At 48.1% G+C, this 21,167-nt stretch overlaps 26 non-coding genes across 26 annotated transcripts; all 26 read right to left on the reverse strand.

The window, feature by feature from the left end:
* Window positions 1-1,988: 1,988 nt before the first annotated feature.
* Trnat-cgu (transfer RNA threonine (anticodon CGU)) lies at window positions 1,989-2,060 on the reverse strand. The gene has a single exon. It is a non-coding gene; the product is annotated as a tRNA-Thr (tRNA).
* Window positions 2,061-2,747: 687 nt separating this feature from the next.
* Trnan-guu (transfer RNA asparagine (anticodon GUU)) lies at window positions 2,748-2,821 on the reverse strand. Its single transcript has one exon. It is a non-coding gene; the product is annotated as a tRNA-Asn (tRNA).
* A 6,837-nt stretch (window positions 2,822-9,658) lies between these two features.
* Trnan-guu (transfer RNA asparagine (anticodon GUU)) lies at window positions 9,659-9,732 on the reverse strand. Its single transcript has one exon. It is a non-coding gene; the product is annotated as a tRNA-Asn (tRNA).
* Window positions 9,733-10,065: 333 nt separating this feature from the next.
* Window positions 10,066-10,137, reverse strand: Trnat-cgu (transfer RNA threonine (anticodon CGU)). Its single transcript has one exon. It is a non-coding gene; the product is annotated as a tRNA-Thr (tRNA).
* A 454-nt stretch (window positions 10,138-10,591) lies between these two features.
* On the reverse strand, window positions 10,592-10,665 carry Trnan-guu (transfer RNA asparagine (anticodon GUU)). The gene has a single exon. It is a non-coding gene; the product is annotated as a tRNA-Asn (tRNA).
* Window positions 10,666-10,998: 333 nt separating this feature from the next.
* Window positions 10,999-11,070, reverse strand: Trnat-cgu (transfer RNA threonine (anticodon CGU)). The gene has a single exon. It is a non-coding gene; the product is annotated as a tRNA-Thr (tRNA).
* Window positions 11,071-11,524: 454 nt separating this feature from the next.
* On the reverse strand, window positions 11,525-11,598 carry Trnan-guu (transfer RNA asparagine (anticodon GUU)). Its single transcript has one exon. It is a non-coding gene; the product is annotated as a tRNA-Asn (tRNA).
* Window positions 11,599-11,931: 333 nt separating this feature from the next.
* On the reverse strand, window positions 11,932-12,003 carry Trnat-cgu (transfer RNA threonine (anticodon CGU)). The gene has a single exon. It is a non-coding gene; the product is annotated as a tRNA-Thr (tRNA).
* Window positions 12,004-12,457: 454 nt separating this feature from the next.
* Window positions 12,458-12,531, reverse strand: Trnan-guu (transfer RNA asparagine (anticodon GUU)). Its single transcript has one exon. It is a non-coding gene; the product is annotated as a tRNA-Asn (tRNA).
* Window positions 12,532-12,864: 333 nt separating this feature from the next.
* Trnat-cgu (transfer RNA threonine (anticodon CGU)) lies at window positions 12,865-12,936 on the reverse strand. Its single transcript has one exon. It is a non-coding gene; the product is annotated as a tRNA-Thr (tRNA).
* Window positions 12,937-13,625: 689 nt separating this feature from the next.
* On the reverse strand, window positions 13,626-13,699 carry Trnan-guu (transfer RNA asparagine (anticodon GUU)). The gene has a single exon. It is a non-coding gene; the product is annotated as a tRNA-Asn (tRNA).
* Window positions 13,700-14,032: 333 nt separating this feature from the next.
* Window positions 14,033-14,104, reverse strand: Trnat-cgu (transfer RNA threonine (anticodon CGU)). Its single transcript has one exon. It is a non-coding gene; the product is annotated as a tRNA-Thr (tRNA).
* A 454-nt stretch (window positions 14,105-14,558) lies between these two features.
* Trnan-guu (transfer RNA asparagine (anticodon GUU)) lies at window positions 14,559-14,632 on the reverse strand. Its single transcript has one exon. It is a non-coding gene; the product is annotated as a tRNA-Asn (tRNA).
* Window positions 14,633-14,965: 333 nt separating this feature from the next.
* On the reverse strand, window positions 14,966-15,037 carry Trnat-cgu (transfer RNA threonine (anticodon CGU)). The gene has a single exon. It is a non-coding gene; the product is annotated as a tRNA-Thr (tRNA).
* Window positions 15,038-15,491: 454 nt separating this feature from the next.
* Window positions 15,492-15,565, reverse strand: Trnan-guu (transfer RNA asparagine (anticodon GUU)). Its single transcript has one exon. It is a non-coding gene; the product is annotated as a tRNA-Asn (tRNA).
* A 333-nt stretch (window positions 15,566-15,898) lies between these two features.
* On the reverse strand, window positions 15,899-15,970 carry Trnat-cgu (transfer RNA threonine (anticodon CGU)). Its single transcript has one exon. It is a non-coding gene; the product is annotated as a tRNA-Thr (tRNA).
* A 454-nt stretch (window positions 15,971-16,424) lies between these two features.
* On the reverse strand, window positions 16,425-16,498 carry Trnan-guu (transfer RNA asparagine (anticodon GUU)). The gene has a single exon. It is a non-coding gene; the product is annotated as a tRNA-Asn (tRNA).
* A 333-nt stretch (window positions 16,499-16,831) lies between these two features.
* Trnat-cgu (transfer RNA threonine (anticodon CGU)) lies at window positions 16,832-16,903 on the reverse strand. The gene has a single exon. It is a non-coding gene; the product is annotated as a tRNA-Thr (tRNA).
* Window positions 16,904-17,357: 454 nt separating this feature from the next.
* Window positions 17,358-17,431, reverse strand: Trnan-guu (transfer RNA asparagine (anticodon GUU)). Its single transcript has one exon. It is a non-coding gene; the product is annotated as a tRNA-Asn (tRNA).
* A 333-nt stretch (window positions 17,432-17,764) lies between these two features.
* Trnat-cgu (transfer RNA threonine (anticodon CGU)) lies at window positions 17,765-17,836 on the reverse strand. The gene has a single exon. It is a non-coding gene; the product is annotated as a tRNA-Thr (tRNA).
* Window positions 17,837-18,290: 454 nt separating this feature from the next.
* On the reverse strand, window positions 18,291-18,364 carry Trnan-guu (transfer RNA asparagine (anticodon GUU)). Its single transcript has one exon. It is a non-coding gene; the product is annotated as a tRNA-Asn (tRNA).
* Window positions 18,365-18,697: 333 nt separating this feature from the next.
* On the reverse strand, window positions 18,698-18,769 carry Trnat-cgu (transfer RNA threonine (anticodon CGU)). Its single transcript has one exon. It is a non-coding gene; the product is annotated as a tRNA-Thr (tRNA).
* Window positions 18,770-19,458: 689 nt separating this feature from the next.
* On the reverse strand, window positions 19,459-19,532 carry Trnan-guu (transfer RNA asparagine (anticodon GUU)). The gene has a single exon. It is a non-coding gene; the product is annotated as a tRNA-Asn (tRNA).
* Window positions 19,533-19,865: 333 nt separating this feature from the next.
* Trnat-cgu (transfer RNA threonine (anticodon CGU)) lies at window positions 19,866-19,937 on the reverse strand. Its single transcript has one exon. It is a non-coding gene; the product is annotated as a tRNA-Thr (tRNA).
* A 454-nt stretch (window positions 19,938-20,391) lies between these two features.
* Window positions 20,392-20,465, reverse strand: Trnan-guu (transfer RNA asparagine (anticodon GUU)). Its single transcript has one exon. It is a non-coding gene; the product is annotated as a tRNA-Asn (tRNA).
* A 333-nt stretch (window positions 20,466-20,798) lies between these two features.
* Trnat-cgu (transfer RNA threonine (anticodon CGU)) lies at window positions 20,799-20,870 on the reverse strand. Its single transcript has one exon. It is a non-coding gene; the product is annotated as a tRNA-Thr (tRNA).
* Between the last annotated feature and the right edge of the window lie 297 nt (window positions 20,871-21,167).

Consider the following 21,167-nt stretch of genomic DNA (forward strand, 5'->3'; position numbering starts at 1 on the left):
CCATTCGTGAACCAGCTGGTGGAGAGTGGCCATCACCATCGTTCGCATCTGAGAGGGCTTGCAGTTTGTGTTTGCTGCGCGGTACATTCAAGTTTGGTTGGAATTTCTTTTTGTTCCTCCCGACGCTTGCGACTTTTTCCGCAGAAAGCGGCATCGGAGAATCGACACAAGTCTCCTGTGCAGGTTGCCCTGCTGCAGCAACCTGCATGTGCGACTCACCGGATAGTCCATCCGGAGACGCGCTAAGTTCTTGTTTATCCACACGTTGGGATTGTTTGGAAACACTCTCCCGGTCAGGTTGTTGACAAGCAAGGCTGAGATCTCGCTCCGTGGTGACACACTCGTCAGTGTGTTTGTTGTCAGTGTCGCGTGGCTGTGATACGAGTGGGGGACCTGCGCACACACCGTCGACGTCACTGTGGGCAACATGCTGAGGTTCACCATCGGTTTGTTGGGGAGCCGACTCGACAGACGTGAACGGTAAACAAGAACCAACCTGGGGCGTAGCAAGACCGTCATCAGGCGAAGAAGTATTAACATCAACACGTGATTCTGGTATAGCGTCTTGCGAAAGCTCAATGTCGCCTGCAGGTTGTTTGATATCAGGTGTGGCAGGTGTTACCGGTACTGAGACGCCTTCATCTGAACTACTACTGTCGCACGTCCGACGTCTCTTGGACGCCACCGCAGTGACCGGACGGGTGAGAGGGTTCTGATCCCCGCCCTTCGCAAGAGGAATAGCAGGGAACTCGTCTACAAAAGGTTTTTCATGTACAGTCACAGTATCAGTGGAAAGGGACGGCTCATTACTTGGTAATTGGGTGCCTGTCACTAGATCAGCTAAAGTGAGCCTCTTACGTTGTTGTAAAGTAGGCTTTAAGACGGTCATTCTTTTAGGGCAATTTTGCCGTAAATGACCACTTTCATTGCAGTTAAAACACGTAGAAGCTTGCCCAGAATATGTAACCTGCACCTTATACCCACAAACAAATACATGGGATGGGATGTTGACTTTAACTTGCATCTCAACCGATCTGATGCCAGAAAAACATTGCAACTTATGGTGCCTGGACCACTTTTCAAGTCTAATGTTACGCACTTCGCCATATTTCGTGAGCACGTCTTTTAGGAAACAGTTGTCTACTTCAGGGGGCAGGTTGTAAATACGCACGTTAGAGATCTCGACATCCGCGTTAGTAACTTGGACAGTACTCACAGTGCCATCGCGATGCCGGAACTCGACGCCGCCGCCATGTTTCTGCAAAAGTCGTTCCAGTAAGAGGGGATTCAGGAGCTTCACGAAAAAGCAGTATAAATCCAGGTCGTAGTAGGCAGTGTGAACTTGATCAGTGGTAATGCCAATTGTATCGACGATCCATTCATGAACTTCCAGTGAACTTGGCTGAACTGATCGTGTAGCCTTGTCAAACTCGAACTGCAGGGTATTTTTCCTTGGAATCGTGGGAACCATTGTGCAAATTAACCCAAATGGGCTAACTGCATACAACAAACACTTAAAACAACGACACGAACACACAACCACGCGCAATCACGTGAAACAGAAAGCACAATACAACGTAAACAAAGCAAGCGACACTGAGCGCTCCGAACGTCCGCACGCTGCCGCGTCTCAAGCGGTAATGAGCCACGGAGGCCTTGACTTTGGCTCCCTTGTGCTCTGTATATCAACGCAATTCGTATACCTTCTGCAGGAATCTCGCAGAATGGTAGCATCTGCTTGCGCCTCTTCACATGGATAACGTGCATGCACACTGTAGCGAGGCTCGTAAACGAATGACATCGCCAAGCATGACATTATACTGCAAAATGCATACAAACCACTGTTGTGCCTATGCATTCAGAAAACCTCTGAGGCCAGTAGAATACTTGTCATAGGTTGTAGAACATCCCTTTCCTTCAGTGTACTGCCATGTGTTAGATGCTGCTCGAGATAGCTCCGCTCCTTGCAGGAAGGTTAAAAAAATGAATGCCTTCTGTGAGGTTCGAACTCACGACCCCTGGTTTACGAGACCAGTGCTCTACCACTGAGCTAAGAAGGCGGCAGCTTAGCGTTTGCGAGCTATCCCCGAATTGTCACTTCATCATAATGAATCTTGCAGCCCTCGACCAGATATCGGATTTGGCACACAGCTGCTGCTGGGGGTGTCCACATTGCCGTTTTCCAAATCTCTTGACTGTTTCGCCCTTACGATCGACGACGAGCGTCGGGCCACCAGAAGTTTGCGGTCTGCACAATCCTGTCCTAGTGCACAGCTTGTGGGATAGCGTGGCTCGACTGCGAAATGCGCCTTTCGGCTCCTCTCTCTGGCTACAGTATGCTGTTGTCCACAGTGGCACTGGCGTTGCCCATGGGGCTTCATGTAAGGCGACTGCACGTCTCTCGGCCAACAGCGGCCCACTGCAGACCGACACTTAAGAGACACCAAATACAAATCGACATCGAGAGACAGGCCCTGTCATATGGCAGTCGCGACGTATACGCTGAAATTGAATGTAAAGAATACGTCTTTTGTAGTGGGCGTCGCCCTACTGCAGTCACACATGGCGAATAAATAGGAAAACAGTAGAACGTCTGTGTAGGGCCATGTTTTTACCTACAGTGTCACTTGGCTGAATGTGTATAAGGCTGTGTGGCATCACTCAAACACAGCCAAATTGTCACGCTAGCTGTGTATCTCTAACAAAGTTGACGTATGTCCTCACCTCGGTGCCGGTTAAAACGATTTCGCCCCCGGGTGGGCTCAAACCACCAACCTTTCGGTTAACAGCCGAACGCGCTAGCCGATTGCGCCACGGAGGCCTTGACTTTGGCTCCCTTGTGCTCTGTATATCAACGCAATTCGTATACCTTCTGCAGGAATCTCGCAGAATGGTAGCATCTGCTTGCGCCTCTTCACATGGATAACGTGCATGCACACTGTAGCGAGGCTCGTAAACGAATGACATCGCCAAGCATGACATTATACTGCAAAATGCATACAAACCACTGTTGTGCCTATGCATTCAGAAAACCTCTGAGGCCAGTAGAATACTTGTCATAGGTTGTAGAACATCCCTTTCCTTCAGTGTACTGCCATGTGTTAGATGCTGCTCGAGATAGCTCCGCTCCTTGCAGGAAGGTTAAAAAAATGAATGCCTTCTGTGAGGTTCGAACTCACGACCCCTGGTTTACGAGACCAGTGCTCTACCACTTTTTTTTTTTTTTTTTTTTAGTCAGACGCCTTAACCACTTTTTTTTTCTTTTTTTTTTCGCCTTAACCACTTTTTTTTTGCCTGAACCACTTTTTTTTTTTAAACAGGTATCCTAGCCATTTTTTTTTTCACTTTTTTTGTTCAGCGCCTTTTTTTTTTTGTTAATTTAAAGCTTTCAGTGTCAGATAAGCGTCGGCAATGAGGGCAGGGGTCAAAAAATGCTGAGGCCTGGCCTCAATGCCGCCCCTCATCCGTCACCTAATTGCAGAATTTCCATTTGTTGCGCGCTTTGTATTTTTAATTATAAATTGCCATCTCGGCTAGGCTTTATAATTGAAAAAAAAAGAATTTGAATTTAAGTGCTGATTGATGACAATCGTTAAATAAATGAATTTCTTCTCTTAATAAATGTGGGAAAAAAATTTCGGGACTCCCTTCATTTGTTGCGACTTAAATGCGGTGCTTAAATTTAAAGATGAACTGAATCATATAGTGTTCTTTGCTTCTCCGATTATTGTTGTATAAAAGAAAGTCTTTTGTTTGCTCTTCGCTGTCATCCGATTCCCAGTCGCTCGAAGACAATTTTGAGCATGTTGCCATACGTCTTCTTATGGCCTGGATATTTAACTATTCTATCATATTCATTTTTCAGGTACATATGAAAATCAATGATATTGTCGGTCCCTAAGTTATTAACGACATAGCTAACGTATGTTCCCATTAACCAATGAATTGAGTTATTTTTGGTGGCAGGGAAATATTGTATCTGTGGCCGGAGAAGTATCAGAGGCTGAAAATTGTCGGTGGATGATCGTGTCAGGAAAGCCAATTGGTCTCTCAACCATTTCCAGTTGTCCATATGCCCAGCACACGTGAATCTGTGGACTGTGGTATCGAGGAGATTACATTTGAGACACAGGTTTGTTTGGCTAATCCCGATGGAATGCAATCGTTCGTTGGTGCTAACGATATTGTTGACCGATTTGTACCATGATGTTTTGGCGTCGGAGGAGAGACCACGCAGGTTGATATTCTTCCATATAGTTGCCCAATCGTAATACGGATATTTTTCTTCTATTTTATTCTTCCCTTCATTTTTCTTTCTGAGACACATAATTGCTCGGGCCGTTAACTGCCGCGAATTGGTTATTTCGCTATTGATATAACTCAGATCGACGAAAAATGTGCGCACATGACGAAGACGGGGATTGATTTTGTGCACATCAACTGGCGCGTGGAGACTTGCAGGTCTAAGAATTTCAAATAGCTTAGTTGTAATGCTTGTAGCGTTTTCATTAAGAAGACTAGTGGTCCGTTTGAGGAAAAGAGCAGAGGCCTTGTTCTTAATATCAGTTAATCCTAGACCTCCATTGCTGGGATCTAGGGTAGCTGTTCTCCCAGTCACTCTAAACACTTCACCTCGCCATAGGTAGTTAGTGACGATTGACATTATCTTTCCAGCGATCATGGTGGGAAGTGGAAAGAGTTGCGCAGTATAATAAGCTTTTGATAAAAGGCAATTATTAACTAAATGAATTCTCTGATACTGATTTAAAGTTCGGGGCAGGTTTTCTCTGATGGCTCCTTGAATATATCCGGATGTAGTTTTCCAATTTAGGGCTGCCATTTTTAGTGGACACGTAGTCAGAGTCGTCCCAAGTGATTTGCACTGTGTGACCGGTGTTGCGCAAGTGACACTTACGTGTTGAAAACCCCGCAGGTTTAGAAATCTGCTCTTATTGGCATTGGTGGTGGCTCCCGACACGCTGCAGTACTTTTTAAGGAGCAGTTCTAATTTGGAAATGTCATCGACATTCCGTAATACGACGCCTACATCATCAGCGTATGCATTTGTGACTGTTTTGTGACCTGCTAACGTAATACCTGTTAGATTGGCGTGGAGACTGCGGAGAAGCGGCTCCAAGGAAAAGACGAATAGAAGCATGGAAAGCGGGCTGCCCTGAGGAACGCCACGCCGTATCTGAATCTGCTTAGTTCTTTGGCAGTTGACAGAGATACTTGCGCTGATTCCCAACGCAACGTTCTTAACCACACCGAGAGCTCGTTCGTCAAAGCCGATTTTTCTCATTGTTGTAAGAAGGAACCTGTGATCCACACGGTCGAAGGCTTTATGAAAATCAATAAAACAAATGGCACATTTGATGTTCGTCACTGAAGTGATGGCAATTAAGTCCCTGTATTCCGCAATACTGTTGAAAATAGTCCGGCCAGGTACACATGACTGATGTTGACTTACTATTTTTTTCGCTAAAAGTGAAAGTCTGTTATTTAACATTCTAGCTATGATTTTATAGTCGGAGTTAAGCAACGAAATAGGGCGAAAGTTGTTTAGATTTCGCTTCGAAGTTGTCTTTGGAACTAGTACTATTGTGCATTCTTTCATAGCAGCAGGTAGTGGTTTTCCTTGGATAATCTCGTTTGCCATTTGAGTGAACTGTGCTCCTATGAGTGACCAGTATCGTAGATAAAATTCAACGGGCAACCCATCCGGCCCCGGTGACTTTTGTAAAGGAGACTTGCGGACGGTTTCGTGGAGTTCCTCTTCAGTGAAATCAGTAAGAAGTCCTTCATTTTCCTCTTCTGACAGCTGAGGAACTATGCTGCAAAGAAATTCTTCGAAGGATTCTTCGCATAACGGACTGGCTGAATATAAATTGTGGTAATACTTGTAAACCTCGTTGACAATCTCTTTCTGAGAAGTAATGGTCAGACCGGTCGAAGTCTGGATCTCATCAAGAAAGGTTCGTCTCCTGTATTTTGCGTGTCGCAAGAGGTGATACAAGGAAGCAGTTTCGTCCTCTGATAATGTCTTGGCTTTTGACTTTACTTTTAGTCCTTCCAGCTGTTGTTTAATACGGAGTAATTTGGCCTTAGTTTTCTTAATGTCTTCCAAACGAATACCGGAAATGCTCGCCTGGTCATACAAGTTTCGTAACATTGCATAATAAAACTCTATGGTGTTCTTGAGTTCTCGGGATCGTTGAAGACTGTAGTGAATTAAAACGTTCCTCAGTTTTGGTTTTGCCCTGTTGCACCACCAGTCGGTAACAGTCACATAGCGATCTACCGAGCGCAAGCACATATTCCACGTTTCGTTGACAACATCTGCTAACTCATTGTCCTGTAACAAAGATACGTTCAGCTTCCACTGACTTCTTAAACGGCGAGTTGGTTGTGCCCTTAAATTGATAGAAGCCAGCATACTGCAATGGTCGGAGAAATATACAGGAATCGTCTCGACTTTAACTAAGGATCTTTCCATACCTTCTGACACATATATCCTATCAATCCTGCTACAGGACTGTGTAGCTATGTACGTATAAGCAACAACAGTGGGATATTTAATTTCCCAAGTATCTCTGAGTTTTAGATCCGTGACTAGCCGCTTCAACTCGTTACAGCAATTAAAATTGGGAGTCTGATCTTTTTTATTGAGTACACAGTTAAAATCGCCGCCAATTAAAAGTTCTGGCGGGTTTTTCCGTAATAGATATATTAGTTCTTCTCTAAAAAAATGTGCCCTTTCCGGTCTATTGGAGGTCCCTGACGGGGCATACAGGTTAATAATAGTAACGTCAAAAACGTTAATTCCTATTGCTCTGCCCGAGTCCAGTCTCTCGACATCAGTTACAGGGATCCCTTCCCGGATTAAAATTGCTGTCCCCACCTTTGTTTCGAGGGAGATGTTTAGTATTTCTACATAGCCTGCAACTTTAAGGTCAGGCATCACGACTTCTTGCAGCAAAGCAATGTCAGTTCCTGATTCGTAAAGGAAATCCTTGAGAGCAGCAATCTTCGGTTCTGACTTAATCCTGTTAATGTTTATAGTTGTTATTGTGTATGCCTGGCACATGTAGCTTCCGTATGAAAATAAGGACAAAAAATCCCTACTGTCAGAGAAAAGTAACAATTACTCCTGGAGGTAATAGAAGAAAAAGAAGAAAGAAGAAAAAAAACTATACTAAAAACAGTCAACTACGAATTTGGCATATTGGTAATTCCGTTGTCACCGAAATTGTGCAGGAACATGGTGGCATTTAGCAGTATCATTTCTCGAGTGAGACTTGGCTGTGTCAGTTCAATGACGGATTCTTTACCTGGTCAGACTTATCTTTACAGTGGGGTTTTGCACCATCAAGCTTCTTTGAGTTTTTCTCGGGGGATACTTCAGAAATTATTTCATATGATACGTTTTTGGCTTTCACATCATCTTTTCCTAGTTTTTGTTTATCGGCGTTACGAGAGGCTTTGAGGTTCGGTTGAGGTTTTATCCTGCGTCTTTGAACCTCTGCAGCGGCAGTGTGTGACCGCGAGTGATCCGCATCTTGCACCGATTGGGTGGAGGTGGCCTCTACACAGTCCTGTTTGTTAAGTCTAGTTCCAGTTTCAGTTCCTGCCGCGACCTCTATCGGTGCAACGGGAAGGGAGTGCTGTGGGTCTGTAGATTCGCAGGGCTGAGTCCGATCCATCGCTTTCTGTTCCTCAGAACTCGACTCCTGTGTCGCCGTGACCGGAGCCAGTGTTTTCGCGTCCATGTGTTCTAACGCTGTGGCAACAGCAGCTGGCGGCGGGAGGGCCTCTGCTGCTGGCGTCACTGCCACATGTTTACTGTCTACGTCCTCACACGCAACCTCACTGCATTGCTTTTGTTTACGGTTGGACTGCGATGTATCATCGTCTGAACAGTCTTCAGTTGTGTCTAAAGGTCTCTTTTTAGTTGGCAGATCACACTCGTGGGTAGAAGAACTGCGATCGGTAATTACATGCAAGGGAGGAAAATCAGCGACATTTACGGCAGGTTCATCAGAAGTACTAGCTCCATCATTACCGGCCGGGGGAGGGTGATGATTGTTAGGCAGAACATCATTAAGCGTAAGTCGCTGACGCTGCGTAAGGCTATTTTTAAGGACATAGACACGGCGGGGACAGTCTTGACGGAAATGACCCGTTTCATTACAAATATTACATGTCTGGACCTGCCCTGAATATACGATATGCGCTTTATGACCAGCAATAGAAAGAAAAGATGGTATATTGGCTTTAACTTCCATTTCTACTGATCGTATGCCATTGAAACACTGTAACTTATATAATTTTGACCACCTTTCGTTGACAATGGACTGAATCTCCCCGTATTTCGAAAGCGCCTCTTTAATCAGCTGATTATCTACTTCAATAGGAATGTTTAGCACTCGTACAGTTTTATACGTGATATCCGCTCTCCGAATCGAAACACTACTTTTAGACCCATCTCTATGCACAAAGTCAGCAACACTACCCCACCTCAACAACAGCTTCTCGACATCCACAGGATTAAAAAATTTGACAAAGACACAGTATTTGTCAGCATCTAATTGGGTGGTATGTACGGAATCAGAACTTACTCCAATTACGTCGGTCAGCCAGTCATGGATTTCCAAAGCCGTAGGTTGCACTGCACGTGTTTCCTTCTCGAAAGAGAAAACCAGGGTATTCTTCCGGACAATTCCAGACATTTTTCTTCAGTTACGAGGAGATCCCGGTAATAAACCGAAATTCCTCCAAAGTACAACCGTTATAACGGACGAAACACACAGAAACTATGCACAATAACACCAGACACGTAGAAACACAGAAATACACAAACGGCAACAAACTAAAGCTCAGGACTTAGCGTCACCACTAACGTACACGGAGCAGCAGCGGACACGTCCTAGCGCGCGGACAGCTAGAGCCGGAATGCGAGCTAAGAAGGCGGCAGCTTAGCGTTTGTGAGCTATCCCCGAATTATCACGTCATCATACTGAATCTTGCAGCCCTCGACCAGATATCGGATTTGGCACACAGCTGCTGCTGTGGGTGTCCACATTGCCGTTTCCCAAATCTCTTGACTGTTTCGCACTTACGATCGACGACGAGCGTCGGGCCACCAGAAGTTTGCGGTCTGCACAATCCTGACCTAGTGCACAGCTTGTGGGATAGCGTGGCTCGACTGCGAAATGCGCCTTTCGGCTCCTCTCTCTGGCTACAGTATGCTGTTGTCCACAGTGGCACTGGCGTTGCCCATGGGGCTTCATGTAAGGCGACTGCACGTCTCTCGGCCAACAGCGGCCCACTGCAGACCGACACTTAAGAGACACCAAATACAAATCGACATCGAGAGACAGGCCCTGTCATATGGCAGTTGCGACGTATACGCTGAAATTGAATGTAAAGAATACGTCTTTTGTAGTGGGCGTCGCTCTACTGCAGTGTCACACATGACGAATAAATAGGAAAACAGGAGAACGTCTGTGTAGGACCACGTTTTTACCTACAGTGTCACTTGGCTGAATGTGTATATGGCTCTGTGGCATCACTCAAACACAGCCAAATTGTCACGCTAGCTGTGTATCTCTAACAAAGTTGACGTATGTCCTCACCTCGGTGCCGGTTAAAACGATTTCGCCCCCGGGTGGGCTCGAACCACCAACCTTTCGGTTAACAGCCGAACGCGCTAGCCGATTGCGCCACGGAGGCCTTGACTTTGGCTCACTTGTGCTCTGTATATCAACGCAATTCGCATACCTTCTGCAGGAATCTCGCAGAATGGTAGCATCTGCTTGCGCCTCTTCACATGGATAACGTGCATGCACACTGTAGCGAGGCTCGTAAACGAATGACATCGCCAAGCATGACATTATACTACAAAATGCATACAAACCACTGTTGTGCCTATGCATTCAGAAAACCTCTGAGGCCTGTAGAATACTTGTCATAGGTTGTAGAACATCCCTTTCATTCAGTGTACTGCCATGTGTTAGATGCTGCTCGAGATAGCTCCGCTCCTTGCAAGAAGGTTAAAAAAATGAATGCTTTCTGTGAGGTTCGAACTCACGACCCCTGGTTTACGAGACCAGTGCTCTACCACTGAGCTAAGAAGGCGGCAGCTTAGCGTTTGTGAGCTATCCCCGAATTATCACGTCATCATACTGAATCTTGCAGCCCTCGACCAGATATCGGATTTGGCACACAGCTGCTGCTGTGGGTGTCCACATTGCCGTTTCCCAAATCTCTTGACTGTTTCGCACTTACGATCGACGACGAGCGTCGGGCCACCAGAAGTTTGCGGTCTGCACAATCCTGACCTAGTGCACAGCTTGTGGGATAGCGTGGCTCGACTGCGAAATGCGCCTTTCGGCTCCTCTCTCTGGCTACAGTATGCTGTTGTCCACAGTGGCACTGGCGTTGAGGACCACGTTTTTACCTACAGTGTCACTTGGCTGAATGTGTATAAGGCTCTGTGGCATCACTCAAACACAGCCAAATTGTCACGCTAGCTGTGTATCTCTAACAAAGTTGACGTATGTCCTCACCTCGGTGCCGGTTAAAACGATTTCGCCCCCGGGTGGGCTCGAACCACCAACCTTTCGGTTAACAGCCGAACGCGCTAGCCGATTGCGCCACGGAGGCCTTGACTTTGGCTCACTTGTGCTCTTTATATCAACGCAATTCGCATACCTTCTGCAGGAATCTCGCAGAATGGTAGCATCTGCTTGCGCCTCTTCACGTGGATAACGTGCATGCACACTGTAGCGAGGCTCGTAAACGAATGACATCGCCAAGCATGACATTATACTACAAAATGCATACAAACCACTGTTGTGCCTATGCATTCAGAAAACCTCTGAGGCCTGTAGAATACTTGTCATAGGTTGTAGAACATCCCTTTCATTCAGTGTACTGCCATGTGTTAGATGCTGCTCGCGATAGCTCCGCTCCTTGCAAGAAGGTTAAAAAAATGAATGCCTTCTGTGAGGTTCGAACTCACGACCCCTGGTTTACGAGACCAGTGCTCTACCACTGAGCTAAGAAGGCGGCAGCTTAGCGTTTGTGAGCTATCCCCGAATTATCACGTCATCATACTGAATCTTGCAGCCCTCGACCAGATATCGGATTTGGCACACAGCTGCTGCTGTGGGTGTCCACATTGCCGTTTCCCAAATCTCTTGACTGTTTCGCACTTACGATCGACGACGAGCGTCGGGCCACCAGAAGTTTGCGGTCTGCACAATCCTGACCTAGTGCACAGCTTGTGGGATAGCGTGGCTCGACTGCGAAATGCGCCTTTCGGCTCCTCTCTCTGGCTACAGTATGCTGTTGTCCACAGTGGCACTGGCGTTGAGGACCACGTTTTTACCTACAGTGTCACTTGGCTGAATGTGTATAAGGCTCTGTGACATCACTCAGACACAGCCAAATTGTCACGCTAGCTGTGTATCTCTAACAAAGTTGACGTATGTCCTCACCTCGGTGCCGGTTAAAACGATTTCGCCCCCGGGTGGGCTCGAACCACCAACCTTTCGGTTAACAGCCGAACGCGCTAGCCGATTGCGCCACGGAGGCCTTGACTTTGGCTCACTTGTGCTCTTTATATCAACGCAATTCGCATACCTTCTGCAGGAATCTCGCAGAATGGTAGCATCTGCTTGCGCCTCTTCACATGGATAACGTGCATGCACACTGTAGCGAGGCTCGTAAACGAATGACATCGCCAAGCATGACATTATACTACAAAATGCATACAAACCACTGTTGTGCCTATGCATTCAGAAAACCTCTGAGGCCTGTAGAATACTTGTCATAGGTTGTAGAACATCCCTTTCATTCAGTGTACTGCCATGTGTTAGATGCTGCTCGAGATAGCTCCGCTCCTTGCAAGAAGGTTAAAAAAATGAATGCCTTCTGTGAGGTTCGAACTCACGACCCCTGGTTTACGAGACCAGTGCTCTACCACTGAGCTAAGAAGGCGGCAGCTTAGCGTTTGTGAGCTATCCCCGAATTATCACGTCATCATACTGAATCTTGCAGCCCTCGACCAGATATCGGATTTGGCACACAGCTGCTGCTGTGGGTGTCCACATTGCCGTTTCCCAAATCTCTTGACTGTTTCGCACTTACGATCGACGACGAGCGTCGGGCCACCAGAAGTTTGCGGTCTGCACAATCCCGACCTAGTGCACAGCAATTGGGATAGCGTGGCTCGACTGCGAAATGCGCCTTTCGGCTCCTCTCTCTGGCTACAGTATGCTGTTGTCCACAGTGGCACTGGCGTTGAGGACCACGTTTTTACCTACAGTGTCACTTGGCTGAATGTGTATAAGGCTCTGTGGCATCACTCAAACACAGCCAAATTGTCACGCTAGCTGTGTATCTCTAACAAAGTTGACGTATGTCCTCACCTCGGTGCCGGTTAAAACGATTTCGCCCCCGGGTGGGCTCGAACCACCAACCTTTCGGTTAACAGCCGAACGCGCTAGCCGATTGCGCCACGGAGGCCTTGACTTTGGCTTACTTGTGCTCTTTATATCAACGCAATTCGCATACCTTCTGCAGGAATCTCGCAGAATGGTAGCATCTGCTTGCGCCTCTTCACATGGATAACGTGCATGCACACTGTAGCGAGGCTCGTAAACGAATGACATCGCCAAGCATGACATTATACTACAAAATGCATACAAACCACTGTTGTGCCTATGCATTCAGAAAACCTCTGAGGCCTGTAGAATACTTGTCATAGGTTGTAGAACATCCCTTTCATTCAGTGTACTGCCATGTGTTAGATGCTGCTCGAGATAGCTCCGCTCCTTGCAAGAAGGTTAAAAAAATGAATGCCTTCTGTGAGGTTCGAACTCACGACCCCTGGTTTACGAGACCAGTGCTCTACCACTGAGCTAAGAAGGCGGCAGCTTAGCGTTTGTGAGCTATCCCCGAATTATCACGTCATCATACTGAATTTTGCAGCCCTCGACCAGATATCGGATTTGGCACACAGCTGCTGCTGTGGGTGTCCACATTGCCGTTTCCCAAATCTCTTGACTGTTTCGCACTTACGATCGACGACGAGCGTCGGGCCACCAGAAGTTTGCGGTCTGCACAATCCTGACCTAGTGCACAGCTTGTGGGATAGCGTGGCTCGACTGCGAAATGCGCCTTTCGGCTCCTCTCTCTGGCTACAGTATGCTGTTGTCCACAGTGGCACTGGCGTTGCCCATGGGGCTTCATGTAAGGCGACTGCACGTCTCTCGGCCAACAGCGGCCCACTGCAGACCGACACTTAAGAGACACCAAATACAAATCGACATCGAGAGACAGGCCCTGTCATATGGCAGTTGCGACGTATACGCTGAAATTGAATGTAAAGAATACGTCTTTTGTAGTGGGCGTCGCTCTACTGCAGTGTCACACATGACGAATAAATAGGAAAACAGGAGAACGTCTGTGTAGGACCACGTTTTTACCTACAGTGTCACTTGGCTGAATGTGTATAAGGCTCTGTGGCATCACTCAAACACAGCCAAATTGTCACGCTAGCTGTGTATCTCTAACAAAGTTGACGTATGTCCTCACCTCGGTGCCGGTTAAAACGATTTCGCCCCCGGGTGGGCTCGAACCACCAACCTTTCGGTTAACAGCCGAACGCGCTAGCCGATTGCGCCACGGAGGCCTTGACTTTGGCTCACTTGTGCTCTTTATATCAACGCAATTCGCATACCTTCTGCAGGAATCTCGCAGAATGGTAGCATCTGCTTGCGCCTCTTCACATGGATAACGTGCATGCACACTGTAGCGAGGCTCGTAAACGAATGACATCGCCAAGCATGACATTATACTACAAAATGCATACAAACCACTGTTGTGCCTATGCATTCAGAAAACCTCTGAGGCCTGTAGAATACTTGTCATAGGTTGTAGAACATCCCTTTCATTCAGTGTACTGCCATGTGTTAGATGCTGCTCGAGATAGCTCCGCTCCTTGCAAGAAGGTTAAAAAAATGAATGCCTTCTGTGAGGTTCGAACTCACGACCCCTGGTTTACGAGACCAGTGGTCTACCACTGAGCTAAGAAGGCGGCAGCTTAGCGTTTGTGAGCTATCCCCGAATTATCACGTCATCATACTGAATCTTGCAGCCCTCGACCAGATATCGGATTTGGCACACAGCTGCTGCTGTGGGTGTCCACATTGCCGTTTCCCAAATCTCTTGACTGTTTCGCACTTACGATCGACGACGAGCGTCGGGCCACCAGAAGTTTGCGGTCTGCACAATCCTGACCTAGTGCACAGCTTGTGGGATAGCGTGGCTCGACTGCGAAATGCGCCTTTCGGCTCCTCTCTCTGGCTACAGTATGCTGTTGTCCACAGTGGCACTGGCGTTGAGGACCACGTTTTTACCTACAGTGTCACTTGGCTGAATGTGTATAAGGCTCTGTGGCATCACTCAAACACAGCCAAATTGTCACGCTAGCTGTGTATCTCTAACAAAGTTGACGTATGTCCTCACCTCGGTGCCGGTTAAAACGATTTCGCCCCCGGGTGGGCTCGAACCACCAACCTTTCGGTTAACAGCCGAACGCGCTAGCCGATTGCGCCACGGAGGCCTTGACTTTGGCTCACTTGTGCTCTTTATATCAACGCAATTCGCATACCTTCTGCAGGAATCTCGCAGAATGGTAGCATCTGCTTGCGCCTCTTCACATGGATAACGTGCATGCACACTGTAGCGAGGCTCGTAAACGAATGACATCGCCAAGCATGACATTATACTACAAAATGCATACAAACCACTGTTGTGCCTATGCATTCAGAAAACCTCTGAGGCCTGTAGAATACTTGTCATAGGTTGTAGAACATCCCTTTCATTCAGTGTACTGCCATGTGTTAGATGCTGCTCGAGATAGCTCCGCTCCTTGCAAGAAGGTTAAAAAAATGAATGCCTTCTGTGAGGTTCGAACTCACGACCCCTGGTTTACGAGACCAGTGGTCTACCACTGAGCTAAGAAGGCGGCAGCTTAGCGTTTGTGAGCTATCCCCGAATTATCACCTCATCATACTGAATCTTGCAGCCCTCGACCAGATATCGGATTTGGCACACAGCTGCTGCTGTGGGTGTCCACATTGCCGTTTCCCAAATCTCTTGACTGTTTCGCACTTACGATCGACGACGAGCGTCGGGCCACCAGAAGTTTGCGGTCTGCACAATCCTGACCTAGTGCACAGCTTGTGGGATAGCGTGGCTCGACTGCGAAATGCGCCTTTCGGCTCCTCTCTCTGGCTACAGTATGCTGTTGTCCACAGTGGCACTGGCGTTGAGGACCACGTTTTTACCTACAGTGTCACTTGGCTGAATGTGTATAAGGCTCTGTGGCATCACTCAGACACAGCCAAATTGTCACGCTAGCTGTGTATCTCTAACAAAGTTGACGTATGTCCCCACCTCGGTGCCGGTTAAAACGATTTCGCCCCCGGGTGGGCTCGAACCACCAACCTTTCGGTTAACAGCCGAACGCGCTAGCCGATTGCGCCACGGAGGCCTTGACTTTGGCTCACTTGTGCTCTGTATATCAACGCAATTCGCATACCTTCTGCAGGAATCTCGCAGAATGGTAGCATCTGCTTGCGCCTCTTCACATGGATAACGTGCATGCACACTGTAGCGAGGCTCGTAAACGAATGACATCGCCAAGCATGACATTATACTACAAAATGCATACAAACCACTGTTGTGCCTATGCATTCAGAAAACCTCTGAGGCCTGTAGAATACTTGTCATAGGTTGTAGAACATCCCTTTCATTCAGTGTACTGCCATGTGTTAGATGCTGCTCGAGATAGCTCCGCTTCTTGCAAGAAGGTTAAAAAAATGAATGCCTTCTGTGAGGTTCGAACTCACGACCCCTGGTTTACGAGACCAGTGCTCTACCACTGAGCTAAGAAGGCGGCAGCTTAGCGTTTGTGAGCTATCCCCGAATTATCACGTCATCATACTGAATCTTGCAGCCCTCGACCAGATATCGGATTTGGCACACAGCTGCTGCTGTGGGTGTCCACATTGCCGTTTCCCAAATCTCTTGACTGTTTCGCACTTACGATCGACGACGAGCGTCGGGCCACCAGAAGTTTGCGGTCTGCACAATCCTGACCTAGTGCACAGCTTGTGGGATAGCGTGGCTCGACTGCGAAATGCGCCTTTCGGCTCCTCTCTCTGGCTACAGTATGCTGTTGTCCACAGTGGCACTGGCGTTGAGGACCACGTTTTTACCTACAGTGTCACTTGGCTGAATGTGTATAAGGCTCTGTGGCATCACTCAAACACAGCCAAATTGTCACGCTAGCTGTGTATCTCTAACAAAGTTGACGTATGTCCTCACCTCGGTGCCGGTTAAAACGATTTCGCCCCCGGGTGGGCTCGAACCACCAACCTTTCGGTTAACAGCCGAACGCGCTAGCCGATTGCGCCACGGAGGCCTTGACTTTGGCTCACTTGTGCTCTTTATATCAACGCAATTCGCATACCTTCTGCAGGAATCTCGCAGAATGGTAGCATCTGCTTGCGCCTCTTCACATGGATAACGTGCATGCACACTGTAGCGAGGCTCGTAAACGAATGACATCGCCAAGCATGACATTATACTACAAAATGCATACAAACCACTGTTGTGCCTATGCATTCAGAAAACCTCTGAGGCCTGTAGAATACTTGTCATAGGTTGTAGAACATCCCTTTCATTCAGTGTACTGCCATGTGTTAGATGCTGCTCGAGATAGCTCCGCTCCTTGCAAGAAGGTTAAAAAAATGAATGCCTTCTGTGAGGTTCGAACTCACGACCCCTGGTTTACGAGACCAGTGGTCTACCACTGAGCTAAGAAGGCGGCAGCTTAGCGTTTGTGAGCTATCCCCGAATTATCACGTCATCATACTGAATCTTGCAGCCCTCGACCAGATATCGGATTTGGCACACAGCTGCTGCTGTGGGTGTCCACATTGCCGTTTCCCAAATCTCTTGACTGTTTCGCACTTACGATCGACGACGAGCGTCGGGCCACCAGAAGTTTGCGGTCTGCACAATCCTGACCTAGTGCACAGCTTGTGGGATAGCGTGGCTCGACTGCGAAATGCGCCTTTCGGCTCCTCTCTCTGGCTACAGTATGCTGTTGTCCACAGTGGCACTGGCGTTGAGGACCACGTTTTTACCTACAGTGTCACTTGGCTGAATGTGTATAAGGCTCTGTGGCATCACTCAAACACAGCCAAATTGTCACGCTAGCTGTGTATCTCTAACAAAGTTGACGTATGTCCTCACCTCGGTGCCGGTTAAAACGATTTCGCCCCCGGGTGGGCTCGAACCACCAACCTTTCGGTTAACAGCCGAACGCGCTAGCCGATTGCGCCACGGAGGCCTTGACTTTGGCTCACTTGTGCTCTTTATATCAACGCAATTCGCATACCTTCTGCAGGAATCTCGCAGAATGGTAGCATCTGCTTGCGCCTCTTCACGTGGATAACGTGCATGCACACTGTAGCGAGGCTCGTAAACGAATGACATCGCCAAGCATGACATTATACTACAAAATGCATACAAACCACTGTTGTGCCTATGCATTCAGAAAACCTCTGAGGCCTGTAGAATACTTGTCATAGGTTGTAGAACATCCCTTTCATTCAGTGTACTGCCATGTGTTAGATGCTGCTCGAGATAGCTCCGCTCCTTGCAAGAAGGTTAAAAAAATGAATGCCTTCTGTGAGGTTCGAACTCACGACCCCTGGTTTACGAGACCAGTGCTCTACCACTGAGCTAAGAAGGCGGCAGCTTAGCGTTTGTGAGCTATCCCCGAATTATCACCTCATCATACTGAATCTTGCAGCCCTCGACCAGATATCGGATTTGGCACACAGCTGCTGCTGTGGGTGTCCACATTGCCGTTTCCCAAATCTCTTGACTGTTTCGCACTTACGATCGACGACGAGCGTCGGGCCACCAGAAGTTTGCGGTCTGCACAATCCTGACCTAGTGCACAGCTTGTGGGATAGCGTGGCTCGACTGCGAAATGCGCCTTTCGGCTCCTCTCTCTGGCTACAGTATGCTGTTGTCCACAGTGGCACTGGCGTTGAGGACCACGTTTTTACCTACAGTGTCACTTGGCTGAATGTGTATAAGGCTCTGTGGCATCACTCAAACACAGCCAAATTGTCACGCTAGCTGTGTATCTCTAACAAAGTTGACGTATGTCCTCACCTCGGTGCCGGTTAAAACGATTTCGCCCCCGGGTGGGCTCGAACCACCAACCTTTCGGTTAACAGCCGAACGCGCTAGCCGATTGCGCCACGGAGGCCTTGACTTTGGCTCACTTGTGCTCTTTATATCAACGCAATTCGCATACCTTCTGCAGGAATCTCGCAGAATGGTAGCATCTGCTTGCGCCTCTTCACATGGATAACGTGCATGCACACTGTAGCGAGGCTCGTAAACGAATGACATCGCCAAGCATGACATTATACTACAAAATGCATACAAACCACTGTTGTGCCTATGCATTCAGAAAACCTCTGAGGCCTGTAGAATACTTGTCATAGGTTGTAGAACATCCCTTTCATTCAGTGTACTGCCATGTGTTAGATGCTGCTCGAGATAGCTCCGCTCCTTGCAAGAAGGTTAAAAAAATGAATGCCTTCTGTGAGGTTCGAACTCACGACCCCTGGTTTACGAGACCAGTGGTCTACCACTGAGCTAAGAAGGCGGCAGCTTAGCGTTTGTGAGCTATCCCCGAATTATCACGTCATCATACTGAATCTTGCAGCCCTCGACCAGATATCGGATTTGGCACACAGCTGCTGCTGTGGGTGTCCACATTGCCGTTTCCCAAATCTCTTGACTGTTTCGCACTTACGATCGACGACGAGCGTCGGGCCACCAGAAGTTTGCGGTCTGCACAATCCTGACCTAGTGCACAGCTTGTGGGATAGCGTGGCTCGACTGCGAAATGCGCCTTTCGGCTCCTCTCTCTGGCTACAGTATGTTGTTGTCCACAGTGGCACTGGCGTTGCCCATGGGGCTTCATGTAAGGCGACTGCACGTCTCTCGGCCAACAGCGGCCCACTGCAGACCGACACTTAAGAGACACCAAATACAAATCGACATCGAGAGACAGGCCCTGTCATATGGCAGTTGCGACGTATACGCTGAAATTGAATGTAAAGAATACGTCTTTTGTAGTGGGCGTCGCTCTACTGCAGTGTCACACATGACGAATAAATAGGAAAACAGGAGAACGTCTGTGTAGGACCACGTTTTTACCTACAGTGTCACTTGGCTGAATGTGTATAAGGCTCTGTGGCATCACTCAAACACAGCCAAATTGTCACGCTAGCTGTGTATCTCTAACAAAGTTGACGTATGTCCTCACCTCGGTGCCGGTTAAAACGATTTCGCCCCCGGGTGGGCTCGAACCACCAACCTTTCGGTTAACAGCCGAACGCGCTAGCCGATTGCGCCACGGAGGCCTTGACTTTGGCTCACTTGTGCTCTGTATATCAACGCAATTCGCATACCTTCTGCAGGAATCTCGCAGAATGGTAGCATCTGCTTGCGCCTCTTCACATGGATAACGTGCATGCACACTGTAGCGAGGCTCGTAAACGAATGACATCGCCAAGCATGACATTATACTACAAAATGCATACAAACCACTGTTGTGCCTATGCATTCAGAAAACCTCTGAGGCCTGTAGAATACTTGTCATAGGTTGTAGAACATCCCTTTCATTCAGTGTACTGCCATGTGTTAGATGCTGCTCGAGATAGCTCCGCTCCTTGCAAGAAGGTTAAAAAAGTGAATGCCTTCTGTGAGGTTCGAACTCACGACCCCTGGTCTACGAGACCAGTGGTCTACCACTGAGCTAAGAAGGCGGCAGCTTAGCGTTTGTGAGCTATCCCCGAATTATCACGTCATCATACTGAATCTTGCAGCCCTCGACCAGATATCGGATTTGGCACACAGCTGCTGCTGTGGGTGTCCACATTGCCGTTTCCCAAATCTCTTGACTGTTTCGCACTTACGATCGACGACGAGCGTCGGGCCACCAGAAGTTTGCGGTCTGCACAATCCTGACCTAGTGCACAGCTTGTGGGATAGCGTGGCTCGACTGCGAAATGCGCCTTTCGGCTCCTCTCTCTGGCTACAGTATGCTGTTGTCCACAGTGGCACTGGCGTTGAGGACCACGTTTTTACCTACAGTGTCACTTGGCTGAATGTGTATAAGGCTCTGTGGCATCACTCAAACACCGCCAAATTGTCACGCTAGCTGTGTATCTCTAACAAAGTTGACGTATGTCCTCACCTCGGTGCCGGTTAAAACGATTTCGCCCCCGGGTGGGCTCGAACCACCAACCTTTCGGTTAACAGCCGAACGCGCTAGCCGATTGCGCCACGGAGGCCTTGACTTTGGCTCACTTGTGCTCTTTATATCAACGCAATTCGCATACCTTCTGCAGGAATCTCGCAGAATGGTAGCATCTGCTTGCGCCTCTTCACATGGATAACGTGCATGCACACTGTAGCGAGGCTCGTAAACGAATGACATCGCCAAGCATGACATTATACTACAAAATGCATACAAACCACTGTTGTGCCTATGCATTCAGAAAACCTCTGAGGCCTGTAGAATACTTGTCATAGGTTGTAGAACATCCCTTTCATTCAGTGTACTGCCATGTGTTAGATGCTGCTCGAGATAGCTCCGCTCCTTGCAAGAAGGTTAAAAAAATGAATGCCTTCTGTGAGGTTCGAACTCACGACCCCTGGTTTACGAGACCAGTGCTCTACCACTGAGCTAAGAAGGCGGCAGCTTAGCGTTTGTGAGCTATCCCCGAATTATCACGTCATCATACTGAATCTTGCAGCCCTCGACCAGATATCGGATTTGGCACACAGCTGCTGCTGTGGGTGTCCACATTGCCGTTTCCCAAATCTCTTGACTGTTTCGCACTTACGATCGACGACGAGCGTCGGGCCACCAGAAGTTTGCGGTCTGCACAATCCTGACCTAGTGCACAGCTTGTGGGATAGCGTGGCTCGACTGCGAAATGCGCCTTTCGGCTCCTCTCTCTGGCTACAGTATGCTGTTGTCCACAGTGGCA

This window comes from Schistocerca nitens, chromosome 6, assembly GCF_023898315.1.
Source record: "Schistocerca nitens isolate TAMUIC-IGC-003100 chromosome 6, iqSchNite1.1, whole genome shotgun sequence".
Taxonomy (NCBI): Eukaryota; Metazoa; Arthropoda; class Insecta; order Orthoptera; family Acrididae; genus Schistocerca; species Schistocerca nitens.